General features: G+C 34.4%; 1 pseudogene; it reads right to left on the bottom strand.

Moving 5' to 3' along the window:
- LOC147914591 (heat shock factor-binding protein 1 pseudogene) overlaps nt 1-24,025 on the bottom strand; it is a 32,858-nt pseudogene extending 8,833 nt beyond the window's left edge.
- Nucleotides 24,026-24,309: the final 284 nt, after the last annotated feature.

The following is a 24,309-nucleotide window of genomic DNA, read 5'->3' as shown; positions in this document are numbered from 1 at the left end:
TTGGGTATTCCATGGACCTTTCAATATGAAGAGGTCTTTCATCTTTCTTTAAATTTTGGAATTTTATATTCATCTTTAAAGATTGAACTCCATTTTCATGTTCCACTCTTGCTGGAAATCCTATTATTCAGATAATGGCATTTCAACTTCTACCTTTCATGTCATTTAGGTTTCATTTTACACTTTCTCTTTTTTCTCTCCTCTTGCTTTTTGGGGAGTACTTCAATTTGATCTTCTAACTTACTAATATATTTTTGAAATAGATACAATCAGCTATTTATCTCATGTACCATATTATATATTTTATTTATTATATTTTTCATATGCATATTTCCATTTTGTTCTTCCTAGTAATTTTTCTTCTTGTAGGGCTAGTAGTTTCCTTTATCTCTTCCAATAGTTCTGATTCAGTCCTCAATGTGGCTCAGTTTGTCTTTTTAAATTAGTCATGTACTCTTCACGTACCTAATTATTCTGATTAATTCATGGTCCACTGATGTTATCAATTATTCTATCTATTAATATAATTGTTAGTTAGAACTAAGATAGAGCCTCAATCTCTGTGTACTTCAGTGACTAAGTTAAAGGGAGGGATACCCAACAGTGTGGAGAGTTCCAGCAAACACTCCTGCTTGTTACAAATCCACGGTCAGTTACTCTGGTCAAGGAGTCACCTTCATCCCTGTGGGGAGAAATATCAGTGGGGGAAGGTAAGTTGTTTAGATATGAATCCACAAATGCAGGGAATTGAGAGAAGGAAGTGAGGGAAGATTGAATGTCTAAACATAATGATTACCTCAGAGAAACACTGGGGAGAGACAAATGTCAGACTTGAAAAAGCTTGCCTCTTGCCTTTCCTGTCAATACTGCTTCTGCCTGTAGCTACGCTCTTACACACACACACACACACACACACACACACACACACACACACACGCCAGTTCAAGATACTCTTCCATTTCCCCAACAGCTTTTCTGAGTTTGTTAGTGTTATTGGTGGTGGCTATTTGGTAGTGGTTTCTGAATTCATGTTTCCATATCTTTTCCGTATCCTTTCCGAGCTAATTTTGTAGAAAGTATCCAGCAGCGCTTGATTTGTGCATATCTTGTGAGGAAACTAAATTTTAATTTATCTTTATATTCGCAGCTTCATGTAAATAAAGTAGATGTGTAGGCACTCAATATATTCTAAATTAACTGAGGGATCTTGTGGATATCAATTTTTCTCATGGTCATATTTAATTTAAGAAAATAAAAGACTATATAAATGGTGACCACGAAAATTGGACAATATCAATTAGCTGTGAATTAATTTTTGCCTATCGGGCATTCACAAATGTCTGTCCTTTCCCAGCAATGTGTATGTATAAATATTGTATATATATATGTGTGTAAATATTAATGTATATAATAATTACACATAATTTATAAGATTGCCCAGAAGCAAGATAAAGTGTTCTATTAAATGAATAAATATGTGTGTGTGTGTGTGTAGTTTATGGACATACTTATGAATGATTTTTATCCAAGTAAGTATAGTATTATATAATTTTACGTAAGTTAAATAATTTTCATTAATAATCTATGATTTTAATAAAACTAAAACTGATTATCAAATTAACATGGGTAATAAAAATAGGATATAGTTAAAAGATGGAAAAACTTTTGGAATATGAGATATAAAATTGTAGGACTTGAATGTTGCAATAGTTGTACTAAGCAATACTATATTTCAAGTGTAGCAATCTGTTAAAACGGAATTTAGCTTATTTTAAAATGTATCTGTCTTCTTCCATTATATCAGATAGTCAGGTTAGATTACAATAAATAAAAAAGAACACTTCATATATTCAATATAATCAATATATTATGTTAGCAAAACACTTCAGTTTCTATAACTTTCACTTTGATAACATAAGGTGATATTATAGAGTACATATCTATATAAAATAGTGTTTTATTTCGGAACTTTAGTAAAATTACTGTGGAGCATCCAAAATAATGGCAAATAATGCTTATGGAAATTGTAAAACCCTATTCATGAACAGGGGTAGCTGAGTCAGAGAAGTAAAAGCTTATGTCTCATTTCTGCATAGTACAAAAAAACAAATCTTTAAAATTGCTTAACTAGGTGAACATGTAGATAAAATAATTTCTAGCATCCATAAGTTATGTTTGTTACAGTTTGGATGATTGAATTATAATAGCACAGAATGACCCTAGAAACAATATAGAAACCTGTTAAATATGGAGAAGCAAAGCACTGCGTGCCTTGTATCCCATTTGTGAGAAATTCTTTTCTGCCCTTTTGTGGTTCTGTATTCTCAGTATTAAGCTCTTCTGGTCGGGTTTTCTTCCAGAGCTAACAAATGAAATTCTGGTGCTTGGGCCTGAGAAAGCTGCTAGGGCAAAAGAAAAATCAGGATGATAAAAAGAAGAAAGTGTTTCCTTCTGCCTTATGGCTGTGCAAATGCAGGCACTATTCTGCATCAAGGAGCTAGTTTTGATAAAGTGATGAATTGAGAATATTAACAAAAGCTTCAATCTTACTCGCCTTTTAAATGTGAAGACTTGTATGAATATGTATAATCCTGTTCAGGTTAGTGTTTAATAAACATGTATTTTCAGGCAAATGTTCCACAGAGATTGTTACTGTGTTCTCCAAAACATAATCTTTAATCCCTAAATGTCTGCTCTTCTATTTGGTTCTCTTCCTTAACTAATAGTTGCCATGTTAATAATATTTAAAAATTTTTTGTGTGTTTTTATAACCATTTAAATACTTGTAAAACCCTTTGTAAAGCCAGAGAAGAAATTTTGGATTTACCAGTCTCTCCCTTTATGTAGGAAAGCATAAACCATGACTCTGACAGATTTCTTAATAAAACAAAGAATTTAAGAGTCTTTCATATTTAAATTAACAAAATAAAAGACCCTCTATAAATGGTGACCCCGTAAATTGGACAAAATTAATGAGCTGTGCATTACGCGTTGCTTATCTAGCATCCACCAATGTCTCTTCCTTCCCAGTGGTATTTAGATTTTCTTTGAGACATACTTGTAACCACTACGGCTAAAGTATACACTCTATTAAAAATGAACCACGCCTATTTAGTCTACCACTTTATTCCCAAGCACATATTACAGTTCTGACATACCAAAATCATTTACTAAATATTTATTTTCAAAAATAAATTATGGAATGGATAAATTATGACTTCATTGAGGATTTGGAATTTGAGGTGGTGTTCTATACTGTATTGCATTTATGAAAAACATAAAGTATTTAAAATATAATGTTGGATTATAGTACTTAACAGGATTACATAGCACCGTAGATTCGAAAGTAAACTTGGAAAAAATATTTTAGAGACCATTGATTTCCAAACTAAAACAGTTTTGAACTTTGGTATATATGAGCAAAGCATTTCAATTTCTCTTTTAGAAAACAGCAACTATTAAATAATATACACGAGTGACAGACTAGAGGCAAGAAGCTCCATTAAAATGGTAATTAAAATTAAAACATATTGAGTAAGTTAACTTTAAAAGCTACAACAGTTTCTCAAATATATTGCTGTAACATCTACTGTAATAATAATTAAATGAAATATGAAAAAAATGTATAAACAAAAGTCTCACAAAGAGTAATAAAAAGTTGTAATAACTCACCACTTATGAAATTTCTGGGACAAAACTAAAATTTCAAGGCAGTCAACATTGTCTTAAAATCTAAAATATAAAAGCCAGGAGCTGATAGAATTTGCCTTATTTACAAATGCTTTATCTCCAGCTCTTAGTATATACTAAATGTGGAATAATTATTTATTAAATGAGTAAACGATTTCCACAAAATTTAAATTTTTATTACTTGTTACAAGGGTTTCCAGTGAGGTTTTACTGAAAAATGAAACATCTTGATTTGCCAGGAAAAATACTTGCAATCTACAAGGTCCAGAATCATATTCTTCAAAATCTAATTCTAAACTTATTAATGAGTCATACACATTAGAAAGACTTAACATCTATAAGAATGCAGAACACCTTGCTTTCATTAATTTAATCTATTTTGTGGTAGGCAAGTAGGCCTAGGTTGCTCAGTTCTACTTCTATTTGTCCCTCAGGCATGTATCGCTTCTAATCCTTTTTTAAATGTCTTGGAGGTTTCTGGGGGAAGATAAGACTATTAGCTTGAATAATATTTAATTAGGATGTGGTTTAGGCATTGTAGCTTTTCTCCTATGTATGAGTGTCAGAGGTGAATGTCAACGTACTGTGGACAGTATGTGGTAATGAAGGAAATGAGTACAGATATTGATAAGTTACGAAAATGGGTTGTTCCTTGGTGGATCCACTTTCTCAATTTAACTGCCAAAAATGGAAAAATAAATATTGTCTCTGCAGAGAAGCTGAGTTAAAAAATGGACCAATATCTGGTACAGTGATATAACCAGTGCTACCATAAACCAATTAAGTTCCTGTGCTGGTGACCATGACTAGGACTAATCTATTGTCAGGGAACCCTAAGAGGTCAGTGACCAACTTGAGCCCAAATGGCAGTTAAAAACCTCATGTCTCAGCAAACGAAACCTCCTGGTCCAAGAAAACCTTCTGATCCAGCTTGAACACCACAAGTTACTCACTGAATGTAAGACATCATATAAGAAGGAAAGGTCACACCTTTAAGTAATTAGGTTATTAAATGTCTCACATGAATTAGAATTTTTTAATGTAGAGTTCCCCCTCAGACTGAAGCAAATGGAAATTTGATGAATATAATTACTAAGCTCCAAGAAAATGGCATTTAGTTTTCCAGAAGTACACTAAAATTCAGAGAAAGGCAATGTATCAAAACTAGGAGGATATGTACGAATCGAATTGGAATCTCTAAGTGTGAGTGAGGCAGTACAAAGTCAGGATATTTAATATCCATAAAACCAGCATAGGGCACAGCAGAGAGAAGAGTAACTGGACAAAAATGCTTATGGCAGGATTTCTCAATCTTGGCAATATTAAGTGTTTGGGCTGGATAATTCTGTTGTAAAAGGTTGTCCTGTGCAATTACAGTATCTCCAGACATTGCCAAACGTTCTGTGGGTGTCAAAATCACCCCTGGTTGAGAACCAATGGCTTGGAGAAAAGAGTTGGGCAGTGGATTAAAGTCAGTGCTCTTTTATGCATACCAGTCAGGAATAAATCAAAATCAAGCTGAGCCGTGGATAAAAACACTAGTAATACTTATATTCTGTCTCAGCAACTAATAATAGCAGATACTAATTATAAAACAATGCTTATTGTTAGGCCGCTTATTAGCTATATTTTATTTAACCTCACAAGTTATGACACAAATATGATTTTTGCCCATATTTTACAGGAGAGAAAAATGAGGTTGATAGTAAATAATCTCCCAAAGTCATATAGCTAGTAAAGATTATTATTCATATCTGTCTGAATTCAAAATCTATGAATAAGAATTAAAATATACTGCCTTAAATTTCTTGTATGTTTCCTGCTTGGAAAGGAAGCAGTGTTTGAACATCCTAGATCCAAGAGGTAAGAGTGGAGAAGTGTTAGTTTGTTATAAAGTGTTATAAAGAGTAGTCTCTTTAGGACTCACAGGAAGAATATCAAGCTTCTCCTGATGAATTAGTTTGTTTTTTACTCTATAAATACTATTCATCACCTATATTAGCAATGTAGGCAACTCAGAGAGACAAAATTGAAGAAAAAATATTTAGGATTTCATTTTTTGTGTTCATATTGATCTAGCTTCATTGTGTTGTCTTACCATATTTTTCAATTTATCTTTATTGCTACAATTTTCTCTTATTGTATATAATTTTAATTTGTATTTTTGTAAGCAACCTCAAAGCCAATCTTGGAATCTGTTGAAAGGAAATGGGTTATTTGTAAATAAGAAGTTTTGTAATTATTCATTTGTAGAATTTCAAAAGCATAGACTGTGGTGCCACACAAACCCATGTAAAAATCCAAACTCAGCGTGAATTTAAATAAAGTCTTTAAAATGTCTGCTTAAATACTTCGAGGGACCGGCCCGGTGGCTTAGTGGTTAAGTGCACGCACTCCGCTACTGGCGGCCCAGGTTCGGATCCCGGGCGTGCACCGACGCACCGCTTCTCCGGCCACACTGAGGCCACATCCCACATACAGCAACTAGAATGAGGTGCAGCTATGACATACAACTATCTACTGGGGCTTTGGGGGAAAAAACAAAAAGGAGGAGGATTGGCAATAGATGTTAGCTCAGGGCTGGTCTTCCTCAGCAAAAAAGAGGAGGATTAGCACGGATGTTAGCTTAGGGCTGATCTCCCTCACACACACACACAAAAAAAATACTTCGAACAGTTTCCTCGTTTGCAATATAAATACAACCTCTGCTATGTTTTCTGGTAGATTTAATCTTATGGCATATTTAATACACAGAGCTTATTTCCAGCCACATAGAAAATCTTCAAAAGTTAAATGAATCACCTCCATTAATTTTATAGCTGTCATAATAAAAGGAAAAAATTAATAAAGTATCTCTTTAGTACTCAGATGCAGATTAAATAAAATATCTTTGTTGAGGCTTTTTTTTTTTTTAATTTGTTTCCGTTGATGGGAATTGTGCTTTATATCTGTACGACAGACATGACAAAAGCTTGAAAAATTCTGCTTGATTTCTTTTCTTTTTCCCAAAGTGAAATGATTATCATCTTGACTCATTCTTTTTAGGCTGCTTCTATTTGATGACTAATTTATTCACTCAAAAAACTGGCCAACCCAGTACACAATATCCAGCTGTTCATTGAACAGAAAGTGTCTGTAGGCACACATCAGCTTGACATGCCAAAAAAAAAAAAAGTACATCTGAAAAGTTTTCTACTCCCAAATTACTAATCAGTTTGTTCCATCAGTAAATAAGTTAACAGACTTTTACTGAGCATTTCAAATATGGGGGAAAAAAGCTGACCTGGGAGAGAGTAGGTTCTTAATAAATATTTATTGCAAAAATGAAAAGAAACTGTTTTGCTGTTGGAATGGATAAGGAAGTTGGAGATGTGTACTTGTCTCAAGATGTTTATGTAAATTAAGATTACTATACTATAAGATGACTCCATAACCAGAGCTTAAAAGATGTGCCTCATAAGTGTTACAAACTATAAATGTTGTAGGAGGTTTGTTCTAAAGGCTTTCTAATTAAAATGCTTCCAAGGAGGTGAGGTTTTTCTTAGATTTTGAAAAGTGGATACATATATAGCCTGAGAGAATTGATAATGTGTGTTCTAATAAGAGGGCAGAATGAAGGGCAGAAAAACAAAACAAAACAAAAAAAACAACAACCAGAGGAGACAGTGGAAGATAGACATTCTAGAAAGGTAGATGGAAAAGCCTAATCTGGTGGCTATTTTGCCAGATGAATGTGAGTGTGTATTTTGGAATAGAGGGAGCAAGTTCAGATGCAACAAGAACAGCGCAAGATCTATTGCAATTATCCAAACATGAAGCAGTAGGAGGCTGAACTAACCAAATGGCATAGAAATGACAGATGTATGAGAGATTACGCATGATGAATCAGCTCTCCTCTTTTCAATCTCCAAAATAGCCCCGATAGTTAAATATGCTGATAATACAAATTTATGGGAGTGGTAAACACAAGGCAACATAAATGAGAATTTGAAAAGGACTGGAATGTTTTGATAAACAAGCTAGTTGGCAAGCGCATTTAAATGACAGCTCCTGTGAAGAAAAATATGTTCAATAATAATTAAGTACCATCAAGAATTAACGATTTGATTCATACAAGAACAGTATCTCTTGTCTTCTAAGCAAGAGAACCCATAGTTACATTTATCATCCGCACAAAATAATGCTTATCACATTTCAAAATTTATAAAACATTTTCACATACATTGATTCATTTGCTATTAAAAGGCCACTGAAAGACAGACACAGCTTATATTGTGACGTGCATTTTATAAGAGTAGTCACTCATTGCTTTCATCATGTGGCTACTCCAGGCGAGGGAGGGCGTTTGAGCCTGTGTGGAGGGGCTATTGTTAAGCAGAGACATATTTGCATTTATATGCTTAAGAAGGTGTATCAGTCATAATCCTGGCAGGCAAAAGATGTCATTGAGGAGAGTTTAAAATTTAAAAATGTGGGCAATAACCAATGGCTAATAAAAGCAAGGAGTTTTTGTCTCAAAGGCAGGAGGAGGGGGAAGTTACATGATCCCCACAGGAACTGAGCCCTTCGGTAGAGAAATGCAACTAACCTGTGGAAACCTGAAAGGGAGCGAGCCAGGAAATAAACACTCCATTCTTACCCACCTCCCATGCTCTGAGCTTCCCTTGCTCCCTGTTAATGGCCAAACCCAACCATATGCCAGAGGCAAGTGACCCTGTTGACCCAGCCTGTATGAGTAAGCCTCTCAGGGCGAGAGAAGGGTAGAGTCATATGGCAAGTGGCTCTAGGAGACAAAAAGAAAATATCCAGCAAAGAATTTGTGGTGTGTCTTTCAGACGAGGAGTCAAAATTACTGGAATAAATTATAGAAGACTATATGCATCTTCCTCACCTATAGCTCCATTCTAGGTAAATGATCAAAAACAGTTTTTCCCACAGAAGATTGCTCTGATTCATATATGTTTGTGAAGTAAAAATATCCTAACTTAATTGGACCAGGAAAGTTACCTGTGAAATATATATGGGGCTGGGCATGAGTGAAACTGACCATTTCTTAAGTGACTACATGCTCAACTGCCCCAAACAGAGCTGTAATAAAAACACTATGTGTTTAAACAGAAAGCAGTTTCCTCAGGCTCTGGATAAATCCTGTATTAAAGTGACTACGCAATTTTCCTGGCTCCAAGAGTCTTTTTTTATAGTATTGTACAAATTGGGATGCCGTTTCATCTTCCCTTATGTATTTGTGGCAGAGTCCAATTTTCAGAGACAATTTAGGTATGATTCATCCTTTCACCACTTATGAAGTTAATTAAAACACAGGATTTCAATAGAGTAGTTAAGTTCATCAAGTTATTCCTATAGGTATTTCATAAATAAATTGTTTAAATTGAAAATTCAAAAGGTCAGGACCATGGTAAGATTCTTCAATGATTCTTAACTAGGGTGGCAGACACTATTAGCACTCACTAAAACAAAGTTTGCCTCTCCTTTGGAAGCTACCATGCTGAATTTAGATCTATCATGTGATTGGCTCTGGTCATTTAATCATGAGGATAGTGATGTGTGTCACTTCTACCAGGTTCCATTTAAGAGCAGGTGCACAGTTATCCAAGTTATCCTCCCTCAGCATGGGGAACACTGAGGCCCAGCACAAGGAAGGCTGTAGCGTGAGATGGCGGAGGCTGCATCAGCTTTGGCACCTGTTTGATTACGAGTGGAGCCCCCCTGCTGACTAGCCTTAGATATGTAGAAAGAGTGAAAATTAACTTTTGTTGTTTTAGGACCCTGATTTTTGGGGATTGCTTTGTACTGCAGTACAAACTAGCCAATTGTATTAATCAGCTTGGGCTGCTATTACAAAATACCATAAACTGGATACCTTATGAACAAAGGAAATTTCTTTCTTGCAGTTCTAGAGGATGAAGTCTGAGATCAGGGTGCCAGCATCATTGGTTTCTGGTGGGAATCCTTTTCTGGCTTGCAGGCTGTCCACTTCTTGTTGTATTCTCATATGGCAGAAAAAGAGCGAGTTAGCTCTTTGACTTTTACTTATAAGGGCACTAATCCCATTCATGAGGGCTCCATCCTCATGACCTAATTATCTCCTAAAGGCCCCAGATCCAAATATCATCACATTGGGATTTGGGTTTCAACATTTGAATTTGGGGGGACACAAACTTTCAATCCACAACACCAATATTACATGATACATTCTCCATCAGGATAAGATTGCAATTCTTAATATTGCATATGATGCCCTTAATGATTTACCTGCTTTCTACACCTTGTAATCTGCCAAAAGAACACTACTCTTCATCTATACAGAACTACTTTAAGTCCATCAATCAAGCCATGCTTATGTCTCTAAGCACGTTTACGTTCATGCGCTATCCTTCTATTGAAATGCAGTTCTTACCATTCCTTGCCTCACCAACTCTTAGTAGTCCCATCAGATCACCTTATTCATATGAAAGTGCTGTGCTAGAGCCAGTCTTTATCAGCCCATGAGAACCAAGTGTTACATTTTCAGCAACTTTGCAATACAGTTTTCAAACAGCCTAAGAGTTAAATTATGTAACTTAAATAAATTACATTAAAAACAAAAAACACACTCAAAAGTCATCATTTCTTTTTCTAATTTTACTTTTTTCTCTGTTCTTGAGGTTATTTATGTCTATTTTACATGTATGTTGAAAATAATGGTATGTTGTACTATTGTGCATCTCATTCCAACTCCGAGTTCAATGACAGTTTGCTAGTTTGAAATCGGCCGTGGTGGGAATATTTACACCAGAGATATCAAACAAATACTACAAAACAGGGCTAGATTTATTCTTTTCTGTATTGGCAAGACCTAGAAAAGTGTTGGAGAAAATGTCAATAAAGTAGATTAAACTTAAAAAGTGTCTGTGGTTATTGCATTGCAAATACACACAAAAATGTTGAAGAAATATTCTTCCAGTATTCAAAAACCATTATCCAACTCAGCAAAAACCATTACCCAACCTTGACGAACAAGCACAGTTCTGACATACATTTCCATTGCTTCACTTTTATCTTACTCATTGACATAAACAAAAGTGTAAATCAACTTTCATAGCAGAACCACACCTTGACAGCCAGTTGTTAAACATTAACCAGCAGATCACTGCACAAAAGTTGCCCCATTCAGGAAGTTTTTCTTTATAATCTTCACTCAGGAAGTTCTTCATAGTAACCCAACTGTCGTGGACTGAATGTTTGTGTCTCCTGAAAATTTGTATGTTGAAGTCTTAACTACCGAAATGACTGTGTTTGAAGAAAAGGTCTGTGAAGAGGTGACACAAGTTAAATGAGATCACAACGGTAGGGCCCTAATCTAATAGGGCTGGTGCCCTTAAAAGAAAAGGAACAGACACCAGAGCTCTCTCTGTCCTCCATGTCAGGACACAGTGAAAAAGCAGCTGTCTATAAGCCAAGAAGAGCGCTCTCACCGGAAATCTAATGGGCCAGCATCTTAATCTTGGACTTCCCAGCCTCCAGAACTGTGACAAATAACTATCTGTTGTCAAAGCCTCCCAGGCAATGGTATTTTGTTATGACAGCCTAAGGAGACGAAGACACCAGCCCAATCTGAGTAATGCCCTTCCTAATTTCTCTTATTGTTCCCTTAGCATAATAGTATCAGAGACCCTATTTTACTCCAGTATAAATGTTTCTATTAGTCACCACCAGTAGAAATAGTTATTGATTATATACTGCATAGGAAGTACTTTCTAAATGCTGGGGAAGCCGCTTTGAACAAGTCAAAAAAAAAAAAAATCTTTGCTGTTATAGAGATTATACTCTAGGGAAGAAAGACAAAATAAATAAGATTAATAAAAATAAGATCACTTATGAGAGTGATAAGAAAATAAAGTAAAGTTAGGCAATGTTAAAGAAAGTGACTGTGTAGAGAAGGCATTTTGTATATCAAGAGGTGATGATTTGTTCCTTGAAATGAAGACCATGGTTTGCTCTCCAGATTTCCAATTTTCTGCTTTCAGGAATGAAGCATTTCTTCTCCTAGCTGTTGGGAGTATTAGGGACTGCCTCTTCACAGCTGAGTTTCCCTTGAAACATTGACCTTAGCTGGAGTGAGTTGCTTCTGTAAAGGAAAACTCCCTTCCTCGTGGGCAGCACACATCCAATGACGGGACAATAAGGGGTTAAAGAGTCTGGCCTTATTGTCTCAAATCAGGTCATCCTGCATGGTTATTCTGGCTCCAGAGCGCCCCGTGAGATTGGCTGAAGCTTTTGTATCACGGTATCAGCAACCAGATTTTTCTGGACGACTGCATCAGCAACCGACTTCTTCCTCTGCCCAATTTTGCTTCCTGAACTCCCCACAGCTGTTAATCCTGAAAACGTTTTCTACCAATATTCCTACACACAAATACCTCTGTGTCAGAGTCTGTTTCATGGGTAATTCAGCTAGAAATAGTTGGAAACAGAAGTGGTCCAAATAAGCAGATGCTAAAATGGAATATTTGACCTGGATTACTCACTGACCAGTTGGCAAAGAGGTTCCCTTCACTGGTGGTAGGTGGACCATGGATAGCTCTTGGCATGGCGCATTGTTGCAAATGTGCAATTATTAAAACTTCCATTGTTGGTGAACTATGGAAGAAAGTGGAAGAAAATGCACAGGCTCATGTACAGTAGCAGGTGTCTTGAAATGTAGGGGAAATTGTAATCATGAGGACAACAGAATTGCATGGCTGTTGCTTGGGACAATTGACGCAATGGAGAAGGGTAATAAAGACTGAGGGTGATTGATCAGCAATTAAATATGGAATGTTAGTATCAGAAGCAGGCCTGGCAGCATATAAGTTGACTCCCATGAAGCCAGATTGCAGAAAAAGCTCAGCATCCGGCCCAGGGCTTAGTTATAACATTAGAACACTCCCGAGAAGGTTGCATTTTCACTCTGGATATATCTGCTACAAAAAGGTCAAGGCACTAATTGGGGAGGAATGGGGAATTGCAATACGGATGAAGAGTTATGTTTGACACAGTTCAAAATCACGAATCCAAAGATAGCTGACCCCCTAAGCCTGCAGAAGTGGCCCAGTGCTATCAGTTAAATGCTAGAAGACAGAGTTTAACTTACACGAAGAGAGTACCTTATACAACACTCTGCTTGCTCAGGGCCTGCCCCTACCTCCTGACCACCAGAACAAAACTAGGATGAAGGTACAACATAACCCTGTTTAGGAGGTGCTGAGTAAGCTGAGAGAAAAAGTATTGCCTCCCAAAATAGGAGCAGGTGAGAGAATACGGTTGGGATAGATTCTGAGGTTGGGATTGGATTCCCAAGGAGAATAAAACACAAATATGGAAGGGAAACATTTATCATTTTAGGAGCACTCTCTCAGCTGACAGTAGCTAATACTTTGGCTAGGACTCTCAGAGACAGTGCTAATTCATTACTAGGATTGGTCTTAGAAATTTGGAGAAAGCAAGTGAGGTAGGAATTCCAGAACTTCTATGGCAGATGTTATGAGTACAATTTAAAATACTTGGAGATGTTGTTAAAGGGTATAAGCTTGCTAGAAGATAAGCAAGTTCTGGAGATCTAATGCACAACATAGTGATTAGAGTAAACGATACTGTATTATATACTTCAAAACTGCTAAGAGATTAGCTCTTTAATGTTCTAACCACACACACAAAAAGATAATTATGTGACATGATAGAGGTGTTAGCTAAAGCTACGGTGGTAATCATATTGCAATATATAAATGTATCAAATCAACACATTGTGCACATTAAACTCATGCAATGTTATATGTAAATAATATCCCATAAAATAAAATAAAATACTTGTGGAAAGTGAGCATGCTAAAGTGATAAACTGTGCAGAGCCAAAAAATCCCCAAGAGGATTATGTTTCATGGGCAAGCCCCAAAGGACATCCCATTAACCAAAGTGATCAGAAATGTGATGGTGAGTGAAGCAAGAGTATCATTGAGGAGCTCAGAGGTTTCTGTCTTCTATAGATTAGGACTGAGAGTAGAAACTGTTGATACACAACTCTGTTATGTGAGAACAATGAGAATGATAGTGCCTTAATATCTTAGAGGCCAGCACTTAACCATCAGCGGAAAGCTGAGCACAGTTATCAAAATGATAAAGGGAGGATGGAGGGGAAGGAGGTGACCCAGAGATAACCATGGAGATAGTGAACAGAATACAGTGTCCTTAGGGGCAAAAATAATGGTCCCAGTCAAAAAAGGATTGCTCAATCTACCAACAAATTTTAAAAATAAAATATTAAAAAAATGAAAAGATCAAGAGGCTGAAAAATAGCCACTCCAATTAAAAGCCACATTCCCTTGCCCAGTTCTTCAACCATATGGTAGACTCAGAACCCACTGACTAAAACAGAGGCCAAGTTCCCCAGAGAAAGAACCTGGCAACACTATGTCAAGTGTGTATGGTAATGATTATTTTAGTCCTTCCTGACAGGAACCTACAGTTATTTATTCAGGTAACCAGCACTGGGGAAAGGGCAATGTCCAAAACTTGTGATAACTGTTCGATTCTCAAAGGGCACAGTTGATATTGATAACCAGAGATCCTCCTATTAGAATGTAGCTAACGAGAGTCCAAGTAATAAATAGAGTCTTGGCACAGCCTGGGCTTACAATGGGTCCATTGGGTTCAAGGACTTATGGTTACTTTCATTTTCTACAAAAATTGTATAATTTGCATGGGCATTGGTGGTAGTTGCAAGAAAGCCCGTATTGGTTCCTTGCTGGTAGGGAAAGTTCTATAGTAGTAAAGAAGAGCAAGCAGAAGCATCAGTAAATGCTGCTTCCTTCTCAAGATATTACATCAGAAGTAACACAGTATTATAGAACAGGGAGAAATGTCAGAGGTCGAGGGTATTCTCAATGATGTAAGTGACACAGGTGATATCCCCCATTAAATCCTACCTTTAATTTGCCAGTCCTGCCCTTACAAAAAACACTCTGGAGAACGAAAGTAGATGAATGTAAACTCAATCAAATCATAGATCCAATTACAGCTGTTATTCCCATGTAATATTTCTGCTAAAGTAGTTGATACTACCTCAGATATACGGTAGATGGACACTGATCTGAGAACACAATTTTTTTCCCCATCTGTATGAGAAAATCGGGGCTTAACAGGTGACATTCGTGTGGAATAGATAATAGTATGAATTTATGTTAACTCTCATGCCCTCTATCGTAAAATAGTCCAGAGATCTGGATCAACTGTACATGACATAGAATATCACATTGTTCCACTATATTGTTGAGATCATGTTAATTATATCAAATCAGAAAGCAGCAAGTGTGTTGGCACAGAGGTTGTGAGAGAAAATTTACCATCTCAGGAGCCATGAAGCATGCCTGGACTTCCCTCCAAAATAAAGGATGGATTATTGCACTTTGTTCCATCCACCTTAAAGAAGGAAACAGGCTTAAATAGAAAAATCAATGTTTTTATATTAATATTTTAGAGTGAATGCTTTTGTATTTTGAGGAGAATGGATAGTAAAATACACTAGCGGAAACTTAGAGATTGATTACTACAGAATTCCATTTTAGAAATCTTGGGGAGATTTCTACGATCACAACAATGGAAATGTAAAGAATTGGAAAATGTATGATAGGTTTTAAGGGTTTAACTGAAACATCTATTATATTTGATGCAGGAGATAAGATAAATTAGGGATCAAGGATACTATATAAATTCTTAAATTAGTCTATTCTGTTGGTAGAAGTGATACCTAATAAAACACAGAAGACTTTTAGAGAAATATTTAGAACATGTTAAATTTAATTTACATAAGGAACATCCAAGTGGAACTAATATGGAGGAATTAAATATCTGAGTCTGAGCTGGAAGATACATATATATAATGTGGAATCCTAAGCACATATTTAGTACTGAAATTCAGGAGCCTGAAAGATCTCACTTGAGTTTGAGCAAGAAGAGAGATCAAGAATGACTCTCACTTATTGCAACAGAATTTGGTATAAGAAACAGAAGAAGCAAAGGATGTTAAGAAGAGACAGCCATTAAGTAAAAGAACAATCTTAGGAGTGCTGGGTTATGAAATTCAAGACAGATAGATATATGTTTAAAGAAAAATGGAATAATAAACTATATTCAGTATAGTTGACAGGTGGGGTAAAATATGAACAGAAATCTGATCATTAGATTTGACATTGAGAATGTCATTTTCAAGTTCAGTGGAATGGTGGGAAAAAAAAGCCAGAATAGAGACATTTAGAGCACAGTAACTGAGTGAAGCTGAGATGGAGATAGCAATGTCCATTCTTTGGCGACATTTTGCTATAAAAGGAGTAGAATAATGAAACAGGATCTATTGATGTAGGAGATGATATAAATGCCCGGACAAGAAAAGCTTTCTATTTTGTTTCATTTCAAACATGAAGAGCCAGTGCACATTTATATGCTGTTTGAAATAATTCAGTAAATAAAGGCAAACAAATAAAGAAGGAGATAGAGAATAATTACAAGAATCATGTCCTTTCAAAAGCGAAATGGGATGGGATCCAGAGAAGAAGAGTGGAAAAATTACACTTTTATTATAATATTAACAGAAATAAGCCAACTACACGTTAATGTCTGTCCTTCTAGTTATGCTTTCTATAAGACATCATAGATCAATTTACTGTGATATCATGTATATATAGTTCAGTTTTGGTATTCTTTGTCTTAAAACCCACCCTGAAGGAATTTGAACATTTGGTCTTTATTTTACTTTCATAGATTCTATTTGTTTATATTACCTTTGAACAAACAATAGTATCCACCTTTATATTCCATTGATCTACCTCATGTCACCAACAAAACTATACTATTTATTACTCTGAAAAATGTGTAAGGTCTTTTTTTTTCTACCACCAGTTTTCTTTCTATTTGTTGTAGTGTTTTATTGCTTCCAATTGTTCCCCCAGATATTTGAATATTTATTCTGATTGTTTGTGCCATATCCCATTTCACAGTACCCCTCTGTTCCCATATATAATGCAGTCACTATAGAAGACTGTCCCACACAAGTGATTTGTAATGAGCAAGGCCTTCACATTCATGTACTATTTTCTAGATTTTCACTGTGGAAAGTCTTTCACTTGCCATTCAATTTTGTGTAAGACGTATTGATGTCAAAGAATAATGTTTTCTAAGGAGTTGGACTGTCAAAGTCGTGGGACTTTCAATCTTAAAGAAGAATGGAGAGACAACAATTTGACTACGTGGCTTAGTCTAAAATGTAATCTTAGAGATTTATATCACAACTACAATACAATATATGGAGACACTGGATTTCTTTATATGCTCTTCTAGTAATGTAACTGCACCAGCTCTCAAATGTGGTAAACTCTCCAAAAGATAACTGTGAAAACCACTTCTTCCTCTCAGCACATTTCTAATCATTTGTAAATAAATTAGTAAAAAGCTAATTTTTCAAACAAATGAAAAACACAATGCTTCTTCTCTAATATGTTTTTTATAGAAATAAAGGATTTTAAACAGTATATTATACATTTTTGTTAAATTTTCTGCATTTTACAACAATTCAAAAACTTACTGAAATATGGTTCATTATTACTTAAATAATTTGATAATGTTGCTGAACATGATAAATTAGTAGACCTTTTATTTATTTGGAACTATCATAAAATATTTGTGGTTTAAATAAAGCATTATTGGAGCCTTTATAATTTCAGTGTATGTTTATAGCTGTCCAGTGGAAATACTAACATTAATTTCACAGTGAAATTTTGAAATTTCAAAAAATACCTAAAATTCAAAAGATGTTTGAGGTTGTAATGCTACATTGATGTTAGCTACATTTTCTGACAAAATTATACCAACTATTCCAAATATCATCTAAAATCAAAGTAGGATAAATTAATTTTATTCTAAAATATTTTGAGTGCTCCCCTGTTGAAGTAGAGATATTCTAACAGACCAATATAAAAAATTGGCCATCAAAGATCTGAGTTTTATATTCACAGGAAATGTTCTGGATCACTGAATTGTCATTAGTTTTACAGTACATAAAAAGATGTTTGTGGCATAAATACGTTGTTATTGTACGAATTCAGATCACATTTTGGATGTCTATTGACTATCTCTTTGTTTTCTTGGCTTTATTTTTCCCCCCCTCTCTTTGTGGCACACCTTATTTATCTCTAGTTAAAAATCCCAATGAATATTGTATGTCTTAACCACAGTGACATTCTCTTCACTACTCTGAGCCAAGAAAATCTGAAGTGTTGACAAAACTTAATGATTTCCAGTTTTTGACAAACACTGCATTCAACTTCAATTCCAGAGAACCAAAATGATCCCTGTTATAATACTATATTACAACCAATATAGGCGCAAATATCAATATAAATATTTGAAAGTGAACAATTATATATCTCTAAATTTAATTGGTATTGGGGTGTGTGTGTGTGTGTGTGTGTTTTAATCTGCATTTCAGACACTAGGAATACTGCATTACCTGCCATCTACATATGATAAATAAAATATGTTTAGTGAACACTTTAAGAACAGTTCCCATTTAATCCTTTTAGAGCTTTGCTACAACACTAGAAAACGGAAATGATTTCCTGGCATCACGATACAAATCCTGGAAATTTTTGAAGGTGATGTTTCCTGGAATGAAATCACAGCTGAATGTATCAGACTATAATAGATGAGAGAAAAAGCAATATTTAGTATCCTCATATTCTTGGTATATTAAATAATGATAAGTTTATCTCTTTCCTCACCATAATATTAAAAATGTATTACTACTAAAATTATATATGTTTTTAAAAACTTTTTTCTTAAATTGTTATGCTTGGTGGATTTGATTTCAGTTTAATAATTTATTGGCCGTTTTGTCTAGAGTTACATAACTGCTAGACTAGAGATGTTTTTAACATTCTCTCCTGAAACTTTCAGTAAAGTAGAATTCCAATTGGTGCGAGAGATGAATAAAACAAATGCTATAATATTAAATTCTTTGGAAAATTCTTTGCTAATTTAAAATAAGAAGGAATTGGGTGATTTTCATGCTTCAAACTTTAGCAAAATACAATAATCTGGCCCACATGTATGTGAAAAGGCTACTTTTGCAGACCAGTTTTCTTTCGAACTAAAGACATGCTTCAATTTAGTATTACTGAAATAGTCAAGGATAATTTCTGCAAAGCAAATCATACTTTAAAAATAATTCATTAATTTAACTAATATTTATTACTGTATCCCAGTATAAAATCCTTAATATGAACAATTTTACCTCATTATTAAATCTTTCCTCATTTACTTTCATCTTTTTCCTCCCTTTTCCCTCTCTTCCTCTTTCCCATTCTCTCTCTCTTTCTCTCTTGTTCTTTCCTTCTGTTTTTTAAAAGAATAGAATTTATTTTATGTATTATTATTTTTTTATTTTAGAATTCTTTAGCAGCAAAGAGGATTGGCAGCCAAGCCAAAAATGCATAGAATATGAAGATAAAATATTGACATTGAGATAAATCCTAAACAGCATGGTAAGTTAAGTTGTCATTAACTAGATAGAATGTGACTAGCACATGGGCATGTGGAAATACATAGAGCTGAAAGAACAGGGCAAAATCAAATAATTTAATGAATTAACATTGATAGACTAGAGTTGGCATTTGGAGAAGTGCCATGAAAGAAGGTCATAGATAAAATGAGGGTACAGATTATTACAACCCTGGGTGCCTTTACAAGGAATTTTGATTTTAATACGAAAAGAACATGGGGAAAGCAAAGGATTGTAAGAAAGGAAGTGGCGGGATCATAATTGTTTTTTGAGAAAATCTTCTTTAACTCTACTGCATAGTAAATTGTAAAGTGCCTGTGAAAAAGTCTCTGTAAATTGTTATAAAAATAGAAATAAGTTTTGGTGACTAAAATAATATAGAGTAACAATAATAATTTAAGTAAAAACATAAAAACTCATTTAAAAATTGCATCAGAAATATATATATACACACACACAACATATATATACACACACATATGTGTATACACATATACATCACTGTATTTCCTGTCTAGGCAAATAAAATTATTTATCTTCTAATGAGTAAATTATTTCAATTTTTAATTTTTAAATTTAACAAGAATATTTGTGTCCATTACTTTAGCTTAAGATAACATGAATAGAGTTCCAAAGTCTATTTGTCCTTTACAAACCTTTCTGCCAAGCAACATTTTTTCAGCTGCATAAAGGTATTTTTACCTACATTTCTCAGAAATATTTTAAATACAATTTGTTCCCAACAGGATTCTCCCTCATGACATCCACAAATACTATTTCCAATGATTTTTTTATATCACTTATTACTATCCCCCCAGTCTACAAGCCAGAAGTCCTACAGTCCTCAAATTTTCCCCTCTCCTTAGTTTGCTGTATGTTCAATCAAGAAATCTTATTGAATATATATCCTTATTAGCTTTTAACTCCATTTCTTCTGTTCATTCACCCTGGTGAGTTAGAACATATTTATTATTCTAAATAATAGAATAGATTTATATTGTTGATTTACTATTTTCCATAGTTTCTATAATTATTGATGAAATTTGGCAAGTCTTTGTATTTCCAGTCCTCCCACTTCTTCACTCCATCCTCCATTTCGCTGCCAGTTCCTTCTCCAAAACACAGACCATCATATCTTTCTTCTACTCATATCCTTTCAGTTCTTCCCTATTGTCCTCAGAAATAAGATTTCTCAGAATACCTACTGAAGCCTATTATTATCTTGAGCTCTCTTAACTCTTAGCTTTATATGTTACTCGTTTTTCCTCCCCTTCCCATACCTGTGTTTCTCCAATATTGAGCTAACTGCACTTTACCTAATTCAGTAATTGTTTTTGGCTCCATTCATTAGCTTATGCTCTTCCTTTGACCAAAATCTCCCTTCTTTCCTAGTTATTCCATCTGGCTAAAAGATATTTATCCTCCAAGATTCAATTATACATATATTCCTCTCCCACATACTTTACGAATCACTTCAGGTTAAGTATATTTTCTATGTGCTCCAACAGAATTCTTAGAGCTACAGGTAGAGCTGTTCAATATCTTGTTAAATAAATCACAATGCAATTTCAAGCACTCTTAGGCCATGTTTTCTTATCATTCATTAATATTTTGTAGACTTCTCTCACTTATAGCCTTAGAAGTCTACTCTGAATCAATTATAAGGGCACAATATCACCCTTTAAAGTACCTTTAAAATCTCTCTTTTAAAATTCATAAGACAAGCATAAGGCAGTCCTTATGCCTGCCCACATCCTTGTTTTCAAGTGTTCTGACATCTTCAGAAAATGTTCCCTGAAAAAGAAAGCCGAGACAGTGTTATTTAATAAGAAAAGAGGGAAAACGCCGGTTTATAAAAGATGGAAACTGCCTGCAGTTAGATAACAACATCTTTACTCTTTGCAGTCTCCTGGGCACACAGGCAATCTCTAATTTATATAGTCGTATTTTTGAAAGTGTATCCATTTTCCTAGAAGGCGTGGATTCCTTAATAGGCTTTGTACTACTAATCAAAGGTCAATCTACATAAAATATCCTTATGATTACTCCTCAAGCCCCCTGAAAAGCCCTAGATTGTATATAAAGTTTTATATCTGCATGACCTTAGTGAACTTAGGCCCTTCAAATTTAAGCATTAAATGTTGAGGCACATCATAAAATGAGACATAAGAAGTGAAACTCTTTTCTTTGTTTTGGATATCATGCACTGCTTATCATAATTTTATGTTAAAAAATTTACTAAACTAGGATAATGGCTCATTGAATTTTAGTCAATAACCAAATAATTAATTCTTTAAAAATTGAGATATAATTAACATATAATATTGTGTAAGCTTAAGGTATATAAGTCGTTAATTTGATACATTTAAATATTGCAATATGATTATCACCACAGTGTTAGCTAACATCTCTATCACATCACATATTTGTAATTTTCTGTGGTGGGAACAATTAAGACCTAGTATCTTAGCAACTTTGAAATTTATAGTACAGTATTGTTGACTATAATAACTATATCAGAACTTGTTTATCTGCTAGTTGCAAATTTGTACCATTAAACATCTTCCCAATTCCCCCAACCCCCAGCCTCTGGTAACCACCTTTCTACTCTCTGTTTCTACCAGTTCAGTTTTTTTAGATTCCACATATAAGTGATACCAGAATTCTTTGAAATGAAAAGTTAAGATGAATTTTTTTCTCCCTAGCGAGGAAAAATCTATATGAGGTTTACCACATCATTTCAGTTGTAAAGTTGGTTTAATTTTAGTTATGCATTATATTAGCAAACTGAACCTCTAGTAGTCTGAGATCCCTTCAAAAACCTGTTGCTCACAGAGACCTGCATTTCTGTCTTCAGAGGCCATAGCACTGTGTTATGGATTTCCTATACTGAATTACACTGAGCCTATGAAAGAAAATATGCAAGTTATTACAGTATAGCTATGGTCAGTCAATAAATCTAGACTATTGCTCTAATAGATTTCTGAAGGACCTACTACATGGGCCAGTGTCTTCATATCTCATACATTTCCTGGTTGACAAAATGCACATTTCTAAATTGCAGTCAGCCTACATAAACTATTCTTGTATCTAACCCTCAAGCTGCAACTGAAGAGACCTAAGATATATTAGGTATACATGACCTAAGTGAATTTGATCCTTCTAGAATATACAAATGTTAAAATGGGTTAGTGCTTAATGAGACAGATTTTTTTGTACATAAGTCACTTTTCTTTTGGCAGTAACATAATGTAGCCCATTGATTCATGTCATTTTTGTAGCAATATGTGAAGTTCACGTCAAGTTTATGGCTCACTTGAAATGCTTCTATGAAGGTGATTAAATAAATGAAGATTATCAATGTCTGGGGATCTACAATTTCAGATAACTTTGGTTATTATTGTTTGATTTGTTTAGTGTCTTTTAAAAGATAAAATGGTATAAATGAAAGGCTCAGGAAATAAGATCTAACCTTACATAATGCCACAAAAGATAATCAATAAAACGAAAAATATTAAATATCAGAAATGGCTGTGTATTATATAACATTAATAAATAATTCTGCTTTACCATTTGATACTTTGGAAAACTGTGTTTTCCATTCTATATTATAATCAATAAAAAAAATCTTACTGATTACTCTCCAGTACTGACCAAGTAGAATATTGTTTGTTTTGTATAAGAATAAATCATTGAGCCTAAAATATATGAACGCCCAATATTTAGTGTATAATCAATAATGTTGTTTTATTGTTTTTAAAAAAAAAATCCTCCTGAAGCATAAAGGGTGATAAGTGACATATACAAGGCAGTATATGAAAAACACTAAATGAAAAATTTTGTTTATATGAGATATAAGATTTAACAGACCTTTGCAGGATCCTGTCTCTTCAGGAAAACCTCCATATTCTCATTGTTGCCTGTAGTAGGTGGATATGAGTGTTTGAACAACCTTTCATGGTATAATTGGATCTCTGTGCTTTTGCCATTTTGTACATGAATCTAAACTTGATTCTTTAGACTAAATACATTACTACAATTTCATTACTTATTACATAGAAGAGGGCAAATACATCTGTGAAAAAATCTTTCAAATAAGCGTTTTAGCTTAGTCATTAACACACGGACTGCAGAGCAGTACAGCTGGGGTTCAATTTTGTTTCCCTACTGACAATTTATATAATTTTAGCAAATTACTTAACTATTCTATGCCTCAGTTTCTTCATATATAATATAGCATCATTACACCCAACATAGATTTTTATGAAGATTAAGTGATTTATTTCCTCTAGTTTTGTGAAAACTGTTTGCACATCTCAACATGCACACAGATATGTCAGTGTTGCCTTTCTTCCTGCTGAAGGTAATTTGGTCTAGCATCAAACACTTAGATCACGGTTTCTTGAGGTTTATGGAGTTTGTGGGTGGAATTCAGGGGTTCTGTGAATTTTGGCTTGGAAAACATACATCTTTGAAATCACAGATATTTTTATTTCACATTATACTTTTGCATATATTTAGAAATACCATTTATAGTCAGCATTATTACAAAATTACAGTAGTTATTTTGATCAGGAAAATACCAGTGATTGCCATTTAGCTGTCCACAGATGCTTATGCAATAAATCAGGCCATCTATTGAGCTACTTTGCGCCTAGCAGTCATTTGGCCAAAATCCACAGATTCTGAGCTCTCCATTGCTGCCCCAGACAAAGAAGTTGCTTTGCAGTATTGCTCGTTGACAGTCATTGTCAATCAGTATGTAGAAGGCAGTTAATCAACCACCAGCCTAGAGTTTAATGTTAAGCAATTACAGTCTACAGTGACTCTCTTAGAACATGAAATGTAACTTGCCTAAATTTAAATGTGTTTTCTTGTTATATCTATTGTGTTAATTGACAAGCATATATATTACTATACCATAATTTGTAAAATGCTAACTATTTCAATATATTCGCTTTCCTTTGTAAATACTATGCATTTGTATTTTACTTGGGCATTTAAAAATCTTCTTTTGACAAGTAGTCTATAAA

This window comes from Ceratotherium simum, chromosome 18 (genome assembly GCF_057802395.1).
Source record: "Ceratotherium simum simum isolate JZ-2026a chromosome 18, ASM5780239v1, whole genome shotgun sequence".
NCBI lineage: Eukaryota > Metazoa > Chordata > Mammalia > Perissodactyla > Rhinocerotidae > Ceratotherium > Ceratotherium simum.
The sequence above is the reverse complement of the archived record's forward strand: the minus strand, read 5'-3'. Positions and strand labels throughout refer to the sequence as shown.